Below are 23402 nucleotides of genomic sequence, written 5' to 3' on the forward strand. Positions count from 1 at the left end.
TAAGTGCCCACTCAAGCGCCCACTCCCTACTCACATGTCTGGGAAATGGCAAATGATGGCTCCTTGCTTAAATCCCTAACACTCATGTGGCAGACCCAGAGAAAGTCCCTGGCTTCTGGGTTAGGCTTGGGCTAGCCATTTGGGAAGTAAAACAGAGTTAGAAAATCTCTCTGCCTCTCTCTGCTGCTCAAATAAAACAGGAGGAAAAAAAAGAAAGATAATGAGGAGAAAGAAGAGGAAGGAGAAGGAATTAAAAAGGAGGTAGGCCCAGCACGGTAGCCCAGTGGCTTAAGTCTTTGCCTTGCATGCACGCCCCATCTATCTAATCCTATCTGCTCCACTTCCCATCCAGCACCCTGCTTGTGGCCTGGGAAAGCAGTTGAGGATGGCCCAAAGCCTTGGGACCCTGCACCCGCGTGGAACACTGGAAAGAAATTCCTGAATCCTGGCTTCAGATTAGCTCACCAGCAGACGGAAGACCTTTCTCTCTGTAATACCTGCCTTTCCAATAACTTTTTAAAAAGTTAAAAAAAAAAAAAAGGAGGAAGAGGGAAAACAAACTGTATCTGTCACGTTAATATTCTGTCCAAGCATGCCATACAGATCTTAAACGTACACCATAAAATGTCTATTGTACTGTTAAGTAATTAGTTATCATCTAAAGTTCTCCATGTAACTAGCTTGCTTTTCTTATTCTTACTCCTTACTTTTGAATAAGCACTACCCTGAATTTGAACCAATTATTATTATGTGGGTTTTCATACTGTGAATGAAATATCTGATCATACTTTATATGATTTCCCATTAAGGAATCTTGATGAGCTGCTTCTCATTTGGGGCTACTATAATATTGCAAATAATAGTGCAATGTTAATAATCTCTTTGGACATATTTGTAAGAGTTCTCTATAGGATTCTGTTTTAGAGTGTACAACGTATTTACAGTTTATGAACTTGAGAGAAAATATACCTTGACTCTTCGTTAATCTGAAATGAAAACGCATTATTGGAGTAGGTGTTTGGCCCAGTGGCTTAGACATCACTTGGGACACTCACATTCAAGTGCCTGGGTGCAAGTCCAGCTCTGCGCCAGGTTCCAGCTTCCTGCACAGCCTGGTGGGCAACAAGTGAAGCCACCTATCTGCGATTTCCAAACCGAGTTCCTGGCTGCTTGCATTAGCCAGGTACAACCAGGCCCACTGGTGTCATTTGGGAAGTGAACCAGCAGGTGGCAGATTCCTTCCTCTAATACATTTTTTCCTCTTTTCTTCCTTCCTTTTTTTTTTTTTTTTAATATTTATGCATTTGCAAGACCAACTTAAAGAGAGAGAACAAAGAAGAGGCAAAGAGAAATGACTTGTCCATCTAGTGGTTCATTCCCCCCAAAAGACTACAGTAGCTCGAGCTGTGCTGCTTCAGAGTCAGAAGCCAGCAGCTCCCTCCAGCTAGCTCATGCACCGGCAGGAGCACCTGGCCCACCCCCTGCTGCCTTCCTAGGCACACTAGCAGGGAGATGGACTGGAAATGGAGCAACCAGGGCTTCAATTGGCACCCACACAGAATGCTAGTAGCATCACAGGCAACAGCTTTTACCTACTAAGTCACTTTTTAAAAGTTTTTGATATTTCCTTTAATTTCAAAATAAACATCTAGTAGTATTTAGCTCATTATCTGTGATTTTGCCCACCAAAAGCTTTAATATTACATAATAAAGCTTACAGGAATCTCAAAATATGATTTCACACACTAATCATTATTTTGAGGTTATGCTAACCAGACCTCCCACTGATATTATTGTATACATTAATGATAATACACTATCAACATTTTTAAAAAATTCTATTTCAGTGATTATTTTTGCTGTGATCTGAATGACTGCTGAAATCTAACTTCCAAGACAACAGTATCAGGTGAGGCCTTTGGGGAGATCATTAGGTGATGCAAAAGGTGATTACCGTTCTCATAAAAAAGGACCCAAGGGAACTATGAGAACAGAGCTAGAAGATACCACTTATGAACCAGAGGGAGCCATCAGTAGATGCCTCTACACTGGCACATTTCTAAAACTGTGAGAAAGTTCTATTATTTTTTTTTTTATATTCATTTTATTGGAAAGGTAGATCTACAGAGTAGAGAGATAGAAAGATCTCCCATCTGCTAGTTCATTCCTCAAATGGCCGCAACAGCTGGAGTTAGGCCGATCCGAAGCCTGGAGCCAGGTGCCAGGAGCTCCTCATGGGTCTCCCACATGGTGCAGGGTCCCAAGGCTTTGGGCCGTCCTCAACTGCTTTCCCAAGCCACAAGCAGGGAAGAAAGTAGAGCAGCCGGGACACGAACCGACATCCATACGGAACTCTGGTAAGTGCAGGTGAGGATTTAGCCACTGAGCCATTGTACTGGGCACAGAGAAAGTTTCATTGTTTATCAGATACCTCACTTTATGATATTTTGTTATAGCAACCTTAAAGGATTATCTTTGACTTATATATTTTTTTACTTGGTACTAGAAGGGTTTTGTATATTCAGTAATCCCAATCACTGAAGCCATAATATTTTTCTTTTGAAAACATAAAATTTGTTTTGTTGCCAGATTTGTGGATTTTTTTGGTTAAATAAGAGGGATTGCCCGCTACTTTTCCTATATTGTCAATCAATACTCTTAACACTGTTTCATGAACAATTGATTCTTATCTCGTCTTCATATGCGATGCCAATGGGCAGTTTGTCCACTTCTGCACTAATACAGTAATTTCTCAATTGCTACAGCTTTATAACTCACCCCAGGACCACAAATTTCCCAACTTACGCTCTGAAAAAAGTCTTATTCACTTCCAAATGGCTACACTTCCCAAGGCTGGGCCAGGCCAAAGCCAGGTCTCAGGAGCTCCTTCCTGGTCTCCCCCAGAGCCATCTTCCATTGCCTTCTCAAGTCTTATCAAGAAGTTGGATCAGAAGCCGAATCTTGAGGACTCAGACGGACACTCTGACGGGGCTGGTGGCAATGCAAGCGTTGGTTTATTTAGCCTGGTTGCCTGCCCCAACACAAGGCTTAACCTATGCACCTATGGCAACAGTCATGAAAAAGTTTATTCCATACTGACTCCATTCTTCCATCTCTTCTTCCCCAAATTCACATGAACAGCAGAACCATGAGTTAAACGAAAATTTGGTGCAAACTTGAGGTTTCATTCACTACACTACATTACTATAACCCTAAAAACGTTATTAAGTTTCTGATTAGCTTTCTTTTTGGAAGATACACACTGATATTATTATTGGCTAGATATAACTGAAAATGACTAGGTGCTTTATTACCAACTATCAATTAAATTATCATGAAGACAACAATAAAAATTTTAAAGAGTAATAAAGTGTAAAAGGAGATTAGCCAAGACACTGTTGCTTTCTTAGAACATTCTTTCCAGCATTATCAAGTTGGATAACCTTGGGAACTTAATACACTCTCACATTTATCACCTTTGGTATACACTATAGTAGATATAGCTAATCCACTCTATTCATTTAATTCATTTCTTTACCTACACTGTTTTGACAGCCTTATGAATAAAACCAAAGACCATTGCAACACATAACATGCAGTTCCAGGCTGCTGGGAGTAGCTAGGTAACAGCTAAAACAATTGTTCATTTCAGTATTATTCAAGCAACAGTACACGAATTATTTGGTGATGCAATTTTTCTCTTGAGTGAGAAAAGCACTGCTAGAGTTGGAAAACAGCATTATAGCAATCTGCACATATTCAGACCCTTATTTTTCAGAAGTTAATTTATTTTACACATTCTCTACCAGGATTCTTCCCTCTATACCCTCCTATGTCAGTATTTTCTAAAGTAGCAATTCCCTATCTTCATACTGCTCGTTTTGACTCAGAAACAAAATTTCCACAGCAACAATACAACGGACGCAGTGAGATTGGTTTTCATTAAACAAATTTTAAATCTTCATTTTATCAATTAACAACTACAGCCCAAAAATCTTTTGGTCCTTAAGTCAATATTTAAAATTCTGTAGCACTTATTTTTAGCAACATGTATTCAAGGTTTTACTGCTAAATTAAGACCATGTATGATATGTCTACCTATCAAAATATGGGTGGAGAAAAGTGTCTGGAGTTCCTTGATTATGAGTGCTCCCTCCTTATCGCTTTCTGCACCCTCTGACTTAGCAAAAACCTGGGCATCCATTCAGTCATTTAAAGTGGTACTAATTGCTGCTGGATACTGGATTATAGAAATAAAAGCTTGTCTCCAGGCATAAAGTACAGCAGCTTGAAGCACTGTTGTACCACACAGCATGGTTACAGGTACTATTTACAGGGAAAAAATACTTGGAGAATTATTCTGTATTTTAAACAAATAGATCATATAAGTGATTAATACAGACTATATGGTAAAATAGCAATTTAAAGACATCACTATTAAGTTTTATTAGCTACTCTTGAAAATTTCAGAATAATTTGAGATTGAAGGCCTAGAAACGGTTTGGAAAAGAACTACCAGAAGCAAATAATGATTCACATGCAAAAAATCTTAGTTATTAAAAGCTACTAAAGACTATTAGGGTCTCTGAGGTGTTTTGAAACACAGTATGAAAATTATGCCTGGGCTCGGCAGCATGGCCTAGTGGCTAAGGTCCTTGCCTTGATCCCATGTGGCCGCTGGTTCTAATCCCGGCAGCTCCACTTCCTCTCTATCTCTCCTCCTCTCAGTATATCTGACTTTATAATGAAAATAAAATAAATCTTAAAAAAAAAAAAAAAAGAAAAAGAAAATTATGCCTGACGGGTGAACCAGGCTGGGCCAGTCACATCACCCGCTGGTAAATCACCACCCCCACCCTCACCTCCACCATAGAAGAGGGCATTGGTAAAGCAATGGATTAAGCCACATTTTTTTCTTCGAAGATTTATATTTATTTTTATTGGAAAGTCGGATATAGAGAGGAGGAGAGACTGAGAGGAACATCTTCCATCCACTGATTCACTCCCCAGGTGGCCACAAAGGCTGGAGCTGAGCCAAGCTGAAGCTAGGAGCCCTCCTCCATGGTGGGGGTGAGGGCAGGGTTGGTGATTTAAGTAATAGTGTGTTCCGGGCTTTTCTACACAGTAGTGTTTAAGGAGTTATTCTGGGAGTCTTTATCAGATAGGTAAAGCAACAGCCTAACATGCCAGCATCCAATATAGGCGCTGGTTCCTGTTACAGCTGTTCTACTTCAATCCAGCTCCCTGCTAATGTGCCTGGGCAGCAGAGGAAGACAGTCCAAGCGCTTCAGCCTCTCTACCCATATAGGAGAAACAGAAGAATCTCCTGGTTCTGGGCAGCCAGCTAGGAAATGAACCACAGAATGGAAGATCTCTCCCCCTGCTATTCCTCTCTAACTCTGCCTCTTAAATAAATAAATAAATCTTTCAAAAAAAAAGTTACCCTGAAATAGTACCTGTTTCAGAAGTATCCCCCACCCCCCACAAAAAAAGTCTCCAAAAGCTCCTAGTTATTAAAACTTCTCCATCAGTTCCTTCTTCCCAACATGGCTCATCTTTATTTGTACTTCATTTTCTTGCAAAAGTTTGTTTCAAAACAGAAAGAAGAAAAATATATCTACAAGAGAAAATAAGTTCTCAAACCAGACGCCTACTAATTTATATGCTCTGTGCTTTCTCTTCTTCACTTAATCCCTGAATCAGGATCATAAACAAACTCGGGGCCCGAGTCTCCCTAGTTCTCTCTTTTGGTGGGAAGAAGGCCAGGAACAGGAGCATGGAAATCACACAAAGCTCTCAACTATTTGATAAAGTTTAAGATAAATGCCCAAAATATAACATACTTATCAAAGTATTTCAAAAGTACATGAAAATGGAATTAAAACATAATTTATTACGTTGTAAACAATTGGAAATCTAGTCTCTTTTCATAGTATACCAATTTCTATGAGCTTTTAAAAGATGTTACCTACACATGCATTTCAAAAACTCATGCCCGGGCTGGCATCCATGGCATACCAGGCGATGTCGATGTCTCTGCCTGCAGTGTCAGCAGCCCATATGAGCACAGGTTCCTACACTGGCTGCTCGACTTACGATCTAGCATTACGGTCATTTGTGACCAGTGGAAGATCTTTCTCTCTATAACTCTGTTTTTCAAATAAAAATAAATCTTTAAAAAACATATAAAAATGCCATGCCAAAATAAACTTACACTTGTATTTTAATTTTCCAAACTTTAAACATGGACACCTGCCTCCATCTAATAGGTGAACCACATGAACATTTAATTCCATCAGAAAAATGAAGAGGCTAATGTTGTGCAGCAAGCCAAGCTGCAGCTCGGAACATCAGCATTCCACATTGCAGTGCAGGGTCCAGTTTCCTGCTCATGAGCCCTAGAAAAGCAGCAACAGACGGCCCAAAGACCTGGGCCCCTGAAAATCCATGTGGGAGACTCAAAGGGAGATCTGTCTCCTGGCTTCCACCTGGCTCAGTCCATTTAGAGAGGAGGACTTTCACTAGATCACTTACAAAATTCAAAGCAATAGCCAGCCTTTACCATAAATTTGGAAGGATTTTTAAATTGAAACAGGAAGTTATCTTAATTTGAATGTGAAGGCAGCTAATAATAGAGTTAAACCTCAACTATTATAGTTACAACTTTACACTGAAGGAAGGCTTTCCAACGAAAGCAAAAATGCTGATATGGGAAAGTGAACAAAGACAGAATAAATTTGCAAAAATTCTGCTCATGTTAGGAAGGAAGTTTTACATTTTGGGGAAAAAATGTTACTCATTAGTAGGTAAGGGGGAAAAAACTATTCTCTAAAGTTTTTATGAATGAAGGGCTGCCAAAAGGGAGACCAGCATCACTTATAACACTGAAATAGTTATTATCATTGAAATTTACTGAATATTAGCCTAGTGGCTAAACTCCTCACCTTGCACACCTGGGATCCCATATGGGAGCCGGTTCTAATCTCGGAGTCCCTGCTTCCCATTCACCTCACTGCTTGTGGCCTAGGAAAGCAGTTGAAGATAGCCCAAAGCCTTGGGACCCTGCACCCACGTGGGGGGCTGGGAGGAAGCTCCAGGCTTCTCCTGGCTTCGGATGAGCTCAGCTCTGGCCGTTGTGGCCATTTGGGGAGTGAATCAATCATTTGGCAGAAGATCGTTCTCTGTGTCTCTCCTCCTCTCTGTACATCTGTCTTTCCAATAAAAAGAAACACAATCTTAAAAACAAAACAAAAAAAGGAATTTAATGACTACTCTGAAGAATCTGCCATTGGGGGCTGGATGCTGGCATCTCCTAAACACCAGTCCCAATTCCAACTGCTCCGATTCTGATCCAGGTCCCTGCTAAGCTGCTTGGGAAAACAATGGATGACAAGCTAGGTGTCTGGGGCCCTGCCACCCCTTCTGGAGACCTAATGGAGTTCCTGGCTTTGGCTCAGCCTAACCCTGGCCAGTGTAGCCATTGAAAAGTCAATTAGAGGATGGAGAATTTCTCCCTCCTTCTCTGTGATTCAGCCTTTCAAAATATATAAATAATTTTTAAAGGAAAAAAAAAAAGGAACCTATCACCACAGAACAAAGGAGTAATACTCACCACTAATATAACAAGATCTCACCAAAGAATTCATTAAGCGTGATAACACAAAACCTTTTTTTCATTTTGTACAGGAAAGAAATCAAGAAAGAGCCCAGGATACAAAAACACAATATCTTAAATTTTCAATGTGTAAGACCAACTATTCACTTAGGGAAATGAGACCAGAAAAATTTAAGTACATCTCCAAATACAGAACTTTGTGTATTACTTTATTTTCCTAAGACACTTTTCCTATCAGCTCAATTTTGTTGTTGTTGTTTTTCAGGTTGATTTAATTATATTGGAAAGACAGATTCATTTAGAGAGAGAAGAAACAGAATGATCTTCTATATGCTGGGTCACTCCCCAAATGGCAACTACGGCCAGAGCTGAGTTTCTTCTGGGCTCCCACATGGTGCAGAGTCCCAAGGCTTTGGGACATCCTCTGCTGCTTTCCAAGGCCATAAGCCAGACCAGCAGTGGAGCAGTGGGTACTTTCAGGCTGAGGATTATCCAACAGAGCATTCACACCAGCCCTGACATTTTGATCAAAATCTCAATACAGTAAATACCCAAAGCTGCAAACCACAAGGATTCTTGGCCAACACCCTAAACCCAGCAACTCAGTCTCCACAGGAGGGAGCTTTACATTAACAGCAAATCTGAAAACTACTGACTACTACATCAAATCTAAATTTCAAAGTCACTTCGTTCTCAACACTATCCAAAAAAAACTCACTACAAGATATGAGGAACTCCAAAGTAGCTGCCAACAATTCTAGTTTCCTTTCCTGTAAAACAGAAACACCATTTTTGTTGACTAAGAATTATCTAATAACGTACTGTATATTAAGTGCTCTTTGAAAACCATAGAAATACACACATTATAAACATTATTTTAATGCCGGCTATCCTACTCACAGTGACTCTTATTCCCCAGACTATATTACCAAACACAACTGACACTTGGTCTTTTTTATATTATTAACAAACAGGCTGTTGAAGAAACCACCACAAGAAGTTAGTATATTCAGAATCTGAGACTACAGATCCAACAGAGGTGACTAAAGGAATTTTGTGTTCCAATTCCAACTGCTAAGTAAAAATACATACATGCATATTCTGGCCGATCTACTTGAGAAAGCAGAAGACGGTCAAGTGCAAGGCCCCCACCACCCATGCAGAGGAAAGACCCAGAGTTCTGGGCTTGTGCTCTCAGCCTGAACCAGCTCCAGCTGTTGCAGTCATCTGGAAAGTGAACCACCAAAATGAAGACCTTTGTCTCTATCCCTCTGTCACCTTGCCTTCCAAATAAGCAAACCTGTGGAGGGTAAAAAGGGAGTTTACATGATCAAGCAACAAGTATATGAGAATGTAAATATTCTGAAATTTATGTAAACACTTTGATGTGTATAGGAGTATAGAATAAACAGACATGCATATATGTATCTTCCACATTGGTTGCTTAATGATTCTGCCTTATCTGATATTCTATGAGATAATACAGTAGTCTCTTCTTCATGATCTTCTTTAAAATGGTTTCAACTATCCACAGTCTACCACGGAGCAAATGTACTAAATGGAGAATTCCAGAAATAGTTTCCCAAATTTTAAACTGCATGGCATATGGCATTTTGACTAATGAAATTTCTCACACCATGAGCCTCAGGACATGAACCATCCAACTGTCCAATATATGCTATTCACCTAGCAGTCACTTGATTGACAAAGTACTGCCAGGCTTGAGTTGAAATAATCCTTATTTTACTTAATAATGACCCCGACATACCAGAATAAAGACATTGGTTTTTCAAATATGCCTATGAAGGTGTAAAATGCTCTCCTCAAGCGAAAAGATATTCCCATCATAGGGACTGTGCGCAGGAAGACAACAGTAGCACCTTTAGGCAGGGTGCGTCACTGCATAGGCAGTGCCTGGCATCCATCAGGGATCCTGTATCACCCACCAACAGAGACTGCATAAACCACCAGGAATGCTCTTTCTTCTTCCCAGAGCCATCACCTGCCCAGAATATGGCATTCTCATGCTACTGCACGTTTTCAAATTCTTACAATACCGTGCATGTATTCAGAAACGATTCACTGGACTTTTCAATATTCTAGTTTTTATATAAATGTGATTATCTTTACTTATCTCACCTGGGATCTCTTAAAATAACCTAATTATCCATAAAATGTGGTCATTTTCATGTGTAACCAAGGCTTTGGGTGTCCTTGACTGCTTTTTCAGACCACAAGCAAGGAGCTGAATGGAAGTGGGGCCACCAGAACAAGAACCAGCACCCAAACAGGATCCCAGAGCATGCAAGCTGAGGACTTTAGCCACTAGGCTACTGTGCCGGGCCCTCTTGTCTGCTCTTTTAAGGTTAAATTTTTAAAGATCCATTATTTTTATTGGAAAGGCAGATTTACAGAGAGGAGACAGAAAGATCTTTCATGCACTGGTTCACTCCCCAAAAGGCCATATCAGCCAAAGCTGAGCTGATCCAGAACCAGGAGTCTCTTCCTGGTCTTACACATGGCTGTAGTGTCCAAAAGCTTTGGAGTCATCTTCCACTGCTTTCCCAGGCCACAAACAGAAAGTTGAGTGGGAAGTGGAGCAGCTAGGACGTGAACTGGCACCCAGATGGGATCCTGGCACGTGAAGGGGATTAATCAATTGAGATAAATTTCTTTATTTCGAAAATTAGAGTTACAAAGATGGAGAAATCTTCCATCTACAGGCTCACTCTACAAGTGTCCACAATGGCCAGAGCTGGGCCAGGCTGACGCCAGGAGAGCTTTACCTAGGTTTCCCATGTGGGTAGCATGCACTCAGACAGGTAGAGTCATCTTCCACTACTTTTCTCTAGGCCATTAGACAGGAGCTGATCAGAAAGGAGCAGCAGGGACTTGAACCCATCACTGTCCATCTTGACACTATGACTTTGGTTTATATAGAATCATATAACTTTCTCTTAGAAATCAATACAACACTCCAGTATACACATTTTTTTGAAAATTCATTTATTACTAGAAAGGCAGATTTACAGAGAGAAGGAGATACAGAAAGATCTTCCATCTGCTGGTTCACTCCCCAAGCAGCCACAATGGCCAGAGTTGAGCCAATCCAAAGCCAGGAGCCTTTTCCAGGTGTCCCACACAGGCACAGGGTCCCAAGGACTTGGGAATTTCCCTACTGCTTTCCTAGGCCACAAGCAGGGAGCTAGATGAGAAGTGATGCAGCCAGGACATGAACCGGGACCCACCAATAGGATTCCAGAGTTTGCAAGGCAAGGATTCAACCACTGCACCATCACATGGAGCCCCAGTATTAACCTTTAAACTCCATAAGAAATCAGTACCATGGGTCAACATTGCGGCATAGAAGCCAATCCACCACCTGCAATTCTAACGTTCTACCCAGGCACTGGTTCTTGTCCTGGCTGCTCCACTTCCAAACCAGCGCTCTGAGAAAAGTACCAGAAGATGGCCCAATGGGTCTGCCACCAACATGGGAGACCTTAAGCAGCTCCTGGTTCCTGGCATCAGCCTGGCCCAGTATTTGGCTGTTGCAGTTATCTGGAGAGGTTAGCAGTAGATAGATCTCTCTCATTAGTCTCTCTCTCCCCCCTTCTCTAAACTCTTGACTTTCAAATAGGTAAATAAATTTTAAAAGGGGGGTATGTAGCAGTTGGGGGTTGGTGGTATTGTGGGGTAAAGCCACAATCCACAATGCTGGCATCCCATGTGGGGATTGGTTCAAATTCTAGCTGCTTCGCTTTTAATCAAGCTCACTGCTAACAGCTTGGGAAAATCAGCAGAGGATGGCCCCTATACCCACATGGACATGGAAGAAGCTCCTGGCTTCTAGTCTCCTGTCAGCTCAGCTTTGGCCTTGCAACCACTCCAGGAGCGAGCAGAAGATCTTTCTCTGCTTCTCCCTCTCCTGTTATCTATGACTTTCAAAAAAAAAAATAAATATTTTAAAAAATCTAAAATATTGAACAAGAACAAACTTTGCAATTAGTGTTTTACCTTCCAGATATATAGAAGTCAGATTCCAAAACAATGTTATCTATAAACAGAACTGCTAGTTTTCAGTAAGATTTTATTTAGCACAAGGCTTCTCAAACTTGTCATTTGCTCAGCATTTTACATTGATTTTTCTTCTAAAACTAATACTGGATCTAATATTTACTTAATGCTTTTATTTAAAATATGCCATTTTACTTACTACCGTAATCACTATTCCCACTGGTCATTAAAACAAATTCACAAGTATTAAGACACTCAGGTTATCTTTTCCTTCTAAAAGCATAGTGTCATATTCAGTTCCCATTTCCACAACTTTCTCCACCATCATCTCATTTCACTTATTCGCAGAAAATAAGGAAGGGAAGGTTCAAAGCTGCTCAATTTTCTGGTTAGCAGAGACTACAGCTCTGACTTCTGAACACTTACAGGGATGTACAAAAGATTTTTCTCCTGGTGATTTCCATTTCAAAACACAGAAAAATGCTCATCTGAGAGCTTTATCCTTGGGTTAGAGGGGAAATTAAGGTTTTATAGAGATCAAAGCCTTCCTTATGTGAAAGAAATTAGAAGTTAGTATCCCAAAATAAAACTTCTCTCCATTCTTTCATTTTGGGGTGGGGAGGAGGGGTAGAAATCTCCGTCATTCTTCATGAGAATAGAGTTTGTTAACAATCCCAGCTCACCCATATTCACAGCTCACAGTAAGAGTGATTATTAAATAGTAGACCACCAAATATAATCACATTTGAGAACCTACAAAGATATCAGGAAACAAAAACCCTTATTCAGCAAGAAACCTGAATTCTATAGCAAAAATGTATTACCTCTTCTAAAACATAACAATTTCAATCTGATAAAGGAAATCTAGGAAAAACCATAGCTACTAAACACCATATACTTCATTCTAGTGGTAAAAGGCTGAGATGTTTTCTTATGGAGATCAAGAATAAAGAAAGATGCCGTTTATTTTTAACAGACTTTTCAAGTTCTAGCCAGGACAATGGAGGAGAACTAATGAGGTCCCAAAGAACTGAAGACAATCCAATAAACGGAGAGACAATCATGACTTAATATTGTTAAGATGATTGATAATACTCATCAAACCAATTTACTTTCAATACAATCCATAACCCACAGCCCCAATACACTGCCCCTGTTGCAGAAAAGGTGACTGGCTGTTAATCATAGTAAATTCAAGAGCTCCTGAAGTGAAAGCAATTTTAAAGCAGATTAAGTTGGAGAAATCATGCTTTGGCATCTCCAACTTACTGCAGAAGTCAAGATAGTGTGGTCCAGGTATACAGAAGGACATGCAGACTAACAGGATGAAGAAGTCCAAACATCTGTATTTTCAACAATGATGTAATAACATAGAAAGCAGAAACACCAACATTAGACTAATCATAGACCTAATCTGAATTAAAATCTACCAAGTAATTTAAAGAAGTGAGATAATAATCTAACAAAATGAGAGAATTTTTTTCGCAAACCTTTTCTCTAATGCAAAACTTCTATCCAATCAGTCCTCTTTCAAACTCTAAAAGAATAAACTACCCACTTTAAAAATGGGTGGGAGGGAAGTGTTACGGGCTATAACCTTATGGCTAAACTCCTCACCTTGCATCTGCTGGGAACCCATATGAGCACCAGTTCGTGTCCCAGCTGTTCCACTTCCCATCCAGCTCCCTGCTTGTGGCCTGGAAAAGCAGTAGAGGATGACCCAAAGCCTTAGGACCCTGCATCTGCTTGGGAGACCCAGAAAAAAACTCCTGGCTTCAGACTGGCGCAGATCCAGCCATTGTGGCCACATGAGGAGTGATCCAGTGGACTGAAGATCTTTCTCTCTGTAGCTCCTTCTCTCTGTATACCTGCTTTTCCAATTAAAAAAAAGGAAGGGCCTTCAGCAGTGTGGTGTAGCACCTTTCATCCTGTGCCGTCAGAGCACTGGCTCAAGCTCTCACTGCTCTGTTTCTGATCTAACTTCCTGGTCATGAAGTTGGGTAAGCCAGCAGTGGAAGAGGGCTCAAGTGGCTGGGTCCCTGTCACCTATGTGGAAGACATAGATGCCGTTACAGGCTCTTGGATTCAGTCTGGCACAGCCTCACACACTGCAGCCAATTGGAGAGTGAACCAGGAGACAGAAGATGTAGAAGGTGTAGGGTGTGTGGGTGTGTGTGTGTCTGACTTTGCCTTTCCAATAAATACAAACTTTAATAAAAATGAAGATTTGAACACACACACACACACACACACTTGGTCATTAAAAAAAAATACTCAAGATCATCAGACATCAGGGAAAAGCAATCAAAGCCACAATAAGATGGTTGGCATAGGAGCATAGCAAGCTAAGCCTTCACCTACAGCACTGCCACCTAATGCAGGCACCAGTTCCTGTCCTGCTGCTCCACTTCCAGTCCAGCTCCCTGAGGATGGCTGGGGACAGCAATGGAGGAAGGCAATGGAGGATGGCAATGGAAGATGCCCCAGTACCTACGTGGGAGACCTGGAAGAAGCTCCTGGCTTCAGATTGCCTCAGACCAGCCCACATATGGCTGAAACTCCCTCAAGCAAAATACTTTTTTTAAAAGATTTATTTTATCTTTATTGGAAAGTAAGATATACAGAGGAGGAGAGACAGAGAGTAAGATCTTCTGTCCACTGATTCACTCCCCAAGTGGCCACAACAGCTGGAGCTGCACTTATCCAAAGTCAGAAGCCTGGAGCCTCCTCCAGGTCTCCCACGTGGTGGCAGGGTCCCAAGGCTTTGGACCTCGATTGCTTTTCCAGGCCACAAGCAGGGAGCTGGAAGGGGAGCTGGGCCACTGGAATTAGAACCAGCACCCATATGGGATCTCGGCACATGCAAGATGAGGAGTTCGACCACTAGGCTACCTCGCCAGGCCCCAAGCAAAATACATTTTTAAAGAGCCACAATAAAACATCACTTTACATCACTTTTTACTTAAAAAAAAATTTTTTTTTTTTGAAAAGCAGCTGCTGATGACGATGTGGAGAAATCAGAATTACAATATAAAACTGATTACAATATAAAACAGTGCAGCCACTCTGAGAAAGACTGCTGTTTTCTCAAGGGGTCCCAGAGGTATCACCAACCCAGGAGCTCCCTCTTCAGCATATGTACAAGAAAAATGCAAAATGATTGTTCAGACAAAAATGTAAACAAATGTTCATAGCAACACTATTCAAAACAGCCGTAAAGTACAAACAAAATCAATGTCAATCAACTGTCAGATAAATGCAATGTGGAGTATGCACACAATAAAATACTATTCAGCTATAAAAAAAAAAATGAGATTCAGGCACAGGCATTTGGCACTGTACGTAAGAAAACTGAAGCCCAATCAGAGCGCCTGCTTTCAAGTATTCCTTCCAGCATCCAACAAATTCCCAGCCTGGGAGGCAGCAGAGAACAGTTACAGTAATCAGGTTCTGGCTACCCACTTGGGAGATCTAGAGTGCATCCCACCTCCAAGGCTGGCCCTGACCCAGTGAAAGCTGTTACAGAAATTCAAGTAGTGAATGTACACAGGAGAACACTCCTGTGCTTTTTCCTTGGAATAATGAGTTTCCCAGAAGAACAATAAACTCCCTTCGAGACTAGGGAGAGGAGCTTTCTCTAGTCCTTACTTAGTTCCAATACTGGATCCCCACCCTCTCTTGCAATGACCATCAGGGTCACCCCGGAAACCCCCAAAACAACAACAAAAAATTAGAAAAGACAGAGAACAACAAGGAAAGCTTAGAACTAGACAGGAAACGATCAGTGGGGACTCACACATACCTTACTAGGTAGGACACGAAAATAAATTACTCCTAACTAGGGTACGGAGAATTTCTCTGCACACCCCTCCCAACAGTGCTCTATGCCTCAACGGGTGTCATATGCCTTGTTAAAGCTATAAGCCAGTTTGGACTATCCTAAAATCTGCCAAGTTCAATAAAAATTAAGCTTCAACACAATAAGCTGCAAATACTAAAATGAAAATAGACATGAGACAGCTGAAAGTATCCTATAGCCATTTTAAGGTGGATAGAAGCCAGTTGTATACAAACTATAATCAAAATGTTAACGAAGTAGTCACAGGATGTGGTTAAGAACCCGCATTTTCTAACATATCAGTCACTCAAACCCATAATGTTGGAAACTGTGGTTGATGTTATGTTATGGCTTTTAATTGGTCGGAACGATATTCTGCCAGCTCTGCCTTCACACCAGAGATGGTCTCCCCAAGAAGCTGTTGAATTGATCTGGACAATAAGATGCTGGACTCTATGCATGATACATGCTTGCAATGAAAGAAACAAGACTGGATTTGAACTGTAATACTGCAATAAGGTGGAGCAATCCACCACGGGGGGGGGGGGGGGAGGGCACCGGGAGGGGTGCGGGAACCTAGAGCCTATGAAACAATGTTATAAAGTGAAATGTGACAAAAATATATATACAAATAAAAAAACAGGAAAAATAAATAAATCTGATATAATCAGAACATGTTACTTAATAAACACTCCTGGGATTTTTAAAAAAAACTGCATGGATTTCAAAATATCTTTGTACTAAAAACTTATTTTTTAATTTAAAAAAAGGGAAAAAAATTAGTTTCCTTTTTTTTAAACATTTATTATTTTTATTACAAAGGTTGATTTGCAGAGAGGAGACAGAAAGGTCTTCTACTTGCTGTTTCATTCCCTAAATTGCTGCAACAGCCAGAACTGAGCAGATCCGAAAGCAGGAGCCACAGCTTCTTGCAGGGATGGAGGCTGCAGCAAAGTCCAACCAGCTTGTACTTAACTTTGGCTCATGTGTGCACCAGTGGATACTATCGGTTAGCCCAGCTTGGCTCTCCTAAACCAGTTCACAGGCAGGCCAACAGGTGTTGTTGCTGGCCTAGTCTGCCCCTCCGTCCAACTCTCGTGCTCACCAGTGAGTTTAGTGGCCCAACAGCACAGCCCCACGCAGCACCCCTACCAGGCTCACACCACGCACCTCCTGACCCTCACGGGTCTCACATGAGCTGGTGGGAGGAGCAGCTCAGTCTGGCATGGCCTGTCTCACCTCAGCATTTGCTGGTGGGTGCTGTAACCTAGCCTGGTCTGGGCTACTCCCAGCCTTGGTTCCTGTGCTCACCTGCAGGGACTGTCCTGACAAAGGAGTTCCCAAGCTCCTCTATCAAGTCTCCTCCAAGTGGCAGACCTTGTACGCACCTGGGAGTCCTTGGCCCACACTGACTTAATCCACCTCCTGCCCTGGCAGGAATGGTGGCCTTGCCTGACTGGTCCACACCCATTCTGGTTCTTACTGTTGGGTGCTACAGCCCAGCCATACCTGTCCACACCCAGACACAGCTACCATGTGGTTCAGCAGGTGCTTAGACCTAGCTCAGCCCATTCTATACCCACCCTGGCTCTCATGAGCACACAGTGGGTGCTGGTGTCTAGTCCAGTTTGGCACACCCCAGACCCAGTCCACAATGATGCCAAGGAACACTACAGTCATGCCCAGCCCAGATCACTGCCCCATTTTGGCTCTCATGCTCACCAGTGGGAACCAAAACACAGCTAGGGCATCCCCTTAGGTGGTAGCCTAGACCAGCCCAGCCTGTTTCCAATCCCAGGAACCCATGAGTGTCGGAGGGTTCTATGATCATGTTTATTTGCTTAGCACATCACCACCTCTAGCTCTTAAGCAAAACAGCACAAAATTGCAGTTGCACAGATGTGGGCCCACGTATTCCCCACAGAATCTGCCCCAGGACCCAGTTCTCTCGTGTGCTTGTTAGTGTCATGGCCCAGCTCCCCTGTTCCAACCTTTACTAGCGGGGACTGTGATCTAGCCCTTCCAGGTAGGCCCCCAGCCCTAACTTTAGTGTATACCATTGCATAGTGGTTGGCGTGATCCAAGCTAAACTAGCCCCACTCAGGTCTCCCATGACGGCCCAGAGCTTTCTCCCAACAAACCACTAGTCTAAGCCTGGTCATCTACAATTACAGTGGCCTTGTCAATGGATGTCCCTCAGAAGTTATTCCTTACCTGTAACACTCCCTCTGCAGTCCTTCGTCTCACAGACTCCCTGCCCCTTTCCCTGAGCAATCCACAATCCTTGCACCCAGAGCACATGTGATCTTCAGTCCAGCGTTCCAAATTGCAGTCTTCCAGTGGGGTGGGTGTGCTGCCCTGGACCTCTGCCTGCCCACTACGGTCCCAAGCTCCTGCTACGTGTGCTGGCCTGGGACCTTACCCCTCCACACACCCAAGGTCCTGGCCCACTCAACATTCCCCATGCCCAGTCCACCAGCACGTCAGCCCAGCATGCTAACCTAGGGCTTTCTCCTCCCCTCCCCTAACCCTGACTAGGAACAAGGATATAGGGAAATCCCCAAGCTCACTCTGCCTGCCTGGGCATCAACCACCAGGTCCCTACATGCCGCTGCCAGCATCATTCCCCAGGTCTCCTATAAACCTGCAGACCCAGACCCCACGAGCCCGCTGCCCAAGGCATGCTGGCACAAAAGGCCTCTCCACTGCTTTTCTAGGCCATAAGCAGGTAGCTGGATGGGAAGTAGAACAGCTGAGACACGAACCAGTGACCATACAGGATACCAGCACTGCAAGGTAGAGGATTAGCCAAGTAAGCCATCGTGCTGATCAGAATAACCAGTTTCAATATTTACTATCTTTTTTTGTCCCCTAAATTGATTATTTAGCTTTTGTGGGCAGTCTTGCTTCTAATTATAAAATGATGAACATTTTTCCCCTTTATACTGTTATAAACAGTTCAGGTCATTCAAATTTGATAATCTTGGCTGTGTATAGTTCTTCCAAAAACAGTTAAAACTTTGTTATATCAAGAATCCTAATGAATCATTCTTCGTAAGACAGCTCTCTTCAAATACTTGATAATAGTGATTATTTCCAGGCACCCTCATTGTTTTCTCCACATTTACAGGATTAGCATATTGTACTCTATTGTTAGAAATTTACTTCTTAGATATATGAGAATGTTGCAGAAATGTTATTTAAAATCACAGTTAATATGTGATAGTCTGTCAAAAGCTAGTTAGCATAAAAGGGATATGTAGCCTCATTTAATCCTTCCAAGAACCCTAAAAAACAGGTGCTACTCTATCCTTATTTTACAAATAAAAAAAAAAAAGAGGCTTCATGGCATTTGACTCCAAATCTTCAAAGGAAAATTATTTAAAATGTCATCAGTACTAACTTTTGGATAGCAAACAGGCTTTTCAGATCTTCCAAACTTGTATGTATGTACGAACAAATATTGATACTGCTAATGAAAATCTTAACATGAATACATTTTCCGAAACTTGAAACTGAGGAAAAGAACATAGATTCAAAGTTTACTCATGCCTGCAATTACGCAGTCTCATCATTAATAACAGGACAATGAAGCTTCTGTCTCCAACTTCTAAAGACAGTAGGAAAAACTTACTCAAGAACAGTTCTAACAAGAGGTACTTAACTTTCAGAAATAAAAAACATTGGAAACCTCAGAGCTGAGTTGGCCAGCACTGGTACAAGCATTCTCAAAAAGTTACAGGAAAATGGAATTCAAAGACAGAAGTAAAAATACAAACTTTATACCATAAGATCCATCATATTCAAGACACTTTTGTGAGCCACAATAACCTATCCCTAAAGAACTGAGAGTCCCGCGCATTTAATCATGGCAATGCAGTCTCTTTCACATCATTAACTGAAGAAAAACCGGTAACTTTTAAAGATTAAGAAACAAAAACAAATCAGGGCAAATCACAACAGTGAGGAGGTTATTAAGGATTTCCCATGAAAATCCCAGCAACCTTAACCCTTGTCTGATGACAGGAGTGAGCAGGACCACCAGTGTGGTGAAGCTTTCTCAGGCATTTTCCTATTCAGGTTTTACTGTTGCCTTGACCTTTAAAACTCAGCCAGTTCCACTTTTGTTTGGACTGAACCATTTCCAGCTGCTGACAACCACTCCTTTGAGTATCCTTTGTCTTTAGGATTATATGGTAAAGTCATGTTTCAGCTCCTGTTCTAACTCCTGGCACAAATCCTTCAGGATCTTGATCTCACATGTTCAAAGCTTTCTTCAAAAAGCCCTGCTTAAAAAAAAAAAAAAAAAAAAAAAAAAAAGCCCTGCTTAAGTATGCCACTGACCTAGGTGCAACAAATTTTGCACCCATCAAACACAGTTTGCTTCATTTGAGCTTTTCAGCAAGAAATATATATGCTGCATCAACTGAGCAGTCTATGGTTTTGGTTATTTGTTACTAATTTTCAGTCCTCTTCAGTTAGGACTGCAAGCTTCATCTTCAACACAATCCTTCTTTGGGGAAGTGTCCCGTTTCTCTTTCTGTATAAAGAACGCCAGTGATTTCTTTATGCTTCCACCCCAAGCTTCACCATAAATCTGATGTTCACCATTGCTTCCTTGCAGCAGAGTTCTGGTTACTCTGATAGGAGCTGTTTTCAAAACCGATGCCTCAACCTTCCCGGGGCTTCAAACTAGATTCTGTTCAGAAGTGTCACATCACGATAGTACAAGTTGATCCAGCGGCAAAAATTTTTCAAATTCATAGTTTTTCATAATATACGCTTCCCATGAATTTTTTTTTAAAGACTCTGACAACTATTAGGTACACACAGTAACACATTGCATTGAAATGTTGCTGGTGTGAATTAAGACACTGGTAAGTACAAAACATTCTGGGTTTGAAAAAAATGAGTATGCCTTTATAATTATTATATTGCTTACATGTTCAAATAATATTTAGATATGTTGATATGTAAGATAATCATATTATTTCTATCTTTTTTTACTTTAACATGGCTACCAAAAAAAATTTTTTTCCCTTCAAAAATTTTGGACTATTTACAAAGGTACTCCTAAAAGTTAAGGAAAACAAAAGGAAAGGGCATTTGTTTTTAAGTTGTTAAGCTGCCCATGTAGCATACATCAGAGTGTCTGGATCTGGATCTGCCTCCTAATTGCAGCTTCTTGACAATATAGACCCTGGAAGGCAGCAGTGATCTCAAGTTAGTTGGGTTCACTCATAAAGGAAAACCTGGATTGAGTTTTTGGCTCCCTGCTTCAGCCTGACACCTTCCTAGCTGTGGCAGCACTGGAGAATGGACCAGCAGATAGGAGCCTGCTCACTTGCTCTCTCTCTCTCTCTGCCTCTCTAATAAATAAACAGAATTTGAAGGTTTATTCTGGTACAAAAAAATTGAAATACACAATTCTGATAGACTTACAAATGGTTCACGGAAATGCGTATTATGAAAAATTATGTACAGATTTCAAAATCCTTTCAATCAAAATAAATTTTTCTAGACACATTTTTAAGTAATCTTACGAGACGCCCACCATGCATCTACTGCACAATGTTGACTTAGGACATTTTTTGGTACATATAACCTGTCAGAGATAGACATAGTTAATTACTATAATTTTATTTCCATCACTTTCTCTTGGGAGTTCAGTTACTTTCCTATTACTTTTCTAATTATGTTCACACACTTAAGAAAGCCTGAGTGATACATTCAGTGATACACAACCACACCTTCTGACTGGATCTTTTTCTTAGAAACATCACTCAACAAAAATAGCTCCCTAGACTTTCTCATCTACAAAATGAAGATGACAATGTGTTATGGGAGGGCTTAACGGGAATATGAAGAGAAATAAATGAAACTATGTACAACAGAACCACCAAGCAGCAGAAGACTAAAACTGGCGCTCCTGTGGGTTCCAGTGTTACAGGCAATGACTTAACCCAATGCACCAGCACAATGCCAGCCTTTTTTTTTCTTATTTTTTTTTTAAAGATTTCTTCATTTTTCATTACAGCCAGATATACACAGAGGAGAAGAGACAGAGAGGAAGATCCTCCGTCCCCAAGTGAGCTGCAACAGGCCAGTGCACGCTGATCCGAAGCCGGGAACCTGGAACCTCTTCCTGGTCTCCCACGCGGGTGCAGGGTCCCAGTGCATTGGGCCGTCCTCAACTGCTTTCCCAGGCCACAAGCAGGGAGCTGGATGGGATGTGGAGCTGCCGGGATTAGAACCGGCGCCCATATGGGATCCCGGGGCTTTCAAGGCAAGGACTTTAGCTGCTAGGCCACGCCGCCGGGCCCAATGCCAGCCTTTTTTATAAAAGACTGAGCCTGGGGAATCAGCATGGTGGAATAGAGTAAAGTCACATTTAAACAGCCAGAGAAACATCAGTTAGTGTGAACCAGAGAGGGCACATTCCAGGAAACAGGAGAGGACAGAACAACAGCAAAAGAACACCTGGAGACTCATAGACACAGGAAAGCAGCGGACACAACAGTGTGATGTTGCAGTGACCAATACCCCAGCAGCATTCAGCGAGCGGCAATCTGAACTACATCAGCAGCAGGAACTCCATCAGCAACAAGGTGGAAGGAACATTCACTGGGTGCTCAGGAAGTGAACCCAGACAAAGAACTGCCCATCCTGCTGGTCTATTTGACCAAGAACAGAGACAGAGTGGCAGGTCCCAGGCGGGTGGTGGATTTCACAATCCAGTGGGCCCCCTAAGCCAAATCAGGCGCCGATTTGTGTAGGGAGACAAAGACTATGGGACAGGACTGTGCATGCACTGAGTTGGAAGTGAACTCATTTCTGACTCAGTGAACTACAACAACATGACATCCCACAGGTTCCACCCAAGACAGGTCCCGGTAGACCTCAGACCTGATGGCCAGCAGATCAAGAACTCTAGCAGTAGCACACAAGGCGCCATTTTGTACACTGTGGCAAACAAAGCTTTAAGACTGCAGCCAGGACAGTGAGCTGCACATGCACTGAGCTCGGCAAGGACTCACGGAGCTCAATACATTGCACTGGTCCGACAGAGAAAATAACACCGACTATGGCATCCTATGTGTCAAAATAGGTCCGTGTGGCCCTCAGACCTAACAGCCAACAGGTTCCAGAAAGATCAGCACCACCAACAACCTAACTATATAGGATTCCCGGTGTCTCCCTAATCCTGGGGGCTGCTCGAACCGCAAGTGGGAGAAAGGTTGCAAAGACAACAGTGCAGCCTCAGCATTGTATCACAGGAGGCAGAGATTGATGAGCCAGAAAGGGGGCTACGGAGACCATGATGGAAATCTAACATAGGAACCCAGACCTGGAACTCGCTGGAGGGAGTGGCACAAGTGACTGCAAACAAAGAGCCGTGTACCAATCACAATAAGTAAATGTGAATTATAGACCTGTGGGTGACACAGCATAGAAACCTGCCCCAAGGAGAAGAATCTGCTAACCAGAACTACAATGACCAAGAACAAAAGAAGAGACAGAGGCCTGGCACGGTGGCCTAGTGGCTAAAGTTCTTGCCTTGAACACTCCAGGATTCCATATGGGTGCTGGTTCTAATCCCGGCAGCTCCACTTCCCATCCAGCTCCCGCTTGTGTCCTGGGAAAGCAGTCGAGGATGGCCCAAAGCCTTGGGACCCTGCACCCACGTGGGAGACCAGGAAGAGCTCCTGGCTTTGGATCTGTGTAGCACCGGCCACTACAATCACTTGGGGAGTGAATCAGCAGATGAAGATCTTCCTCTCTATCTTTCCTCCTCTCTGTGTATCTGACTTTCCAATAAAAATAAATATTAAAAAAAAGAGAGAGACAGAGGCACAATGAATATTACTGAAAACTCCCCTGCAAAGGAGCAAAGAGCTTTTGTGAACCTCAGAGTTAAATGAGGAAGACATC

The 23402-nt window shown here is 42.1% G+C and overlaps 1 protein-coding gene across 8 annotated transcripts in view; it reads right to left on the reverse strand.

Moving 5' to 3' along the window:
- Nucleotides 1–23402, reverse strand: part of WNK1 (WNK lysine deficient protein kinase 1) — a 115060-nt gene that overhangs the window by 76595 nt on the left and 15063 nt on the right. The window lies entirely within an intron of this gene.

The sequence above is a fragment of the Ochotona princeps genome, chromosome 27, assembly GCF_030435755.1.
Source record: "Ochotona princeps isolate mOchPri1 chromosome 27, mOchPri1.hap1, whole genome shotgun sequence".
Lineage (NCBI taxonomy): Eukaryota > Metazoa > Chordata > Mammalia > Lagomorpha > Ochotonidae > Ochotona > Ochotona princeps.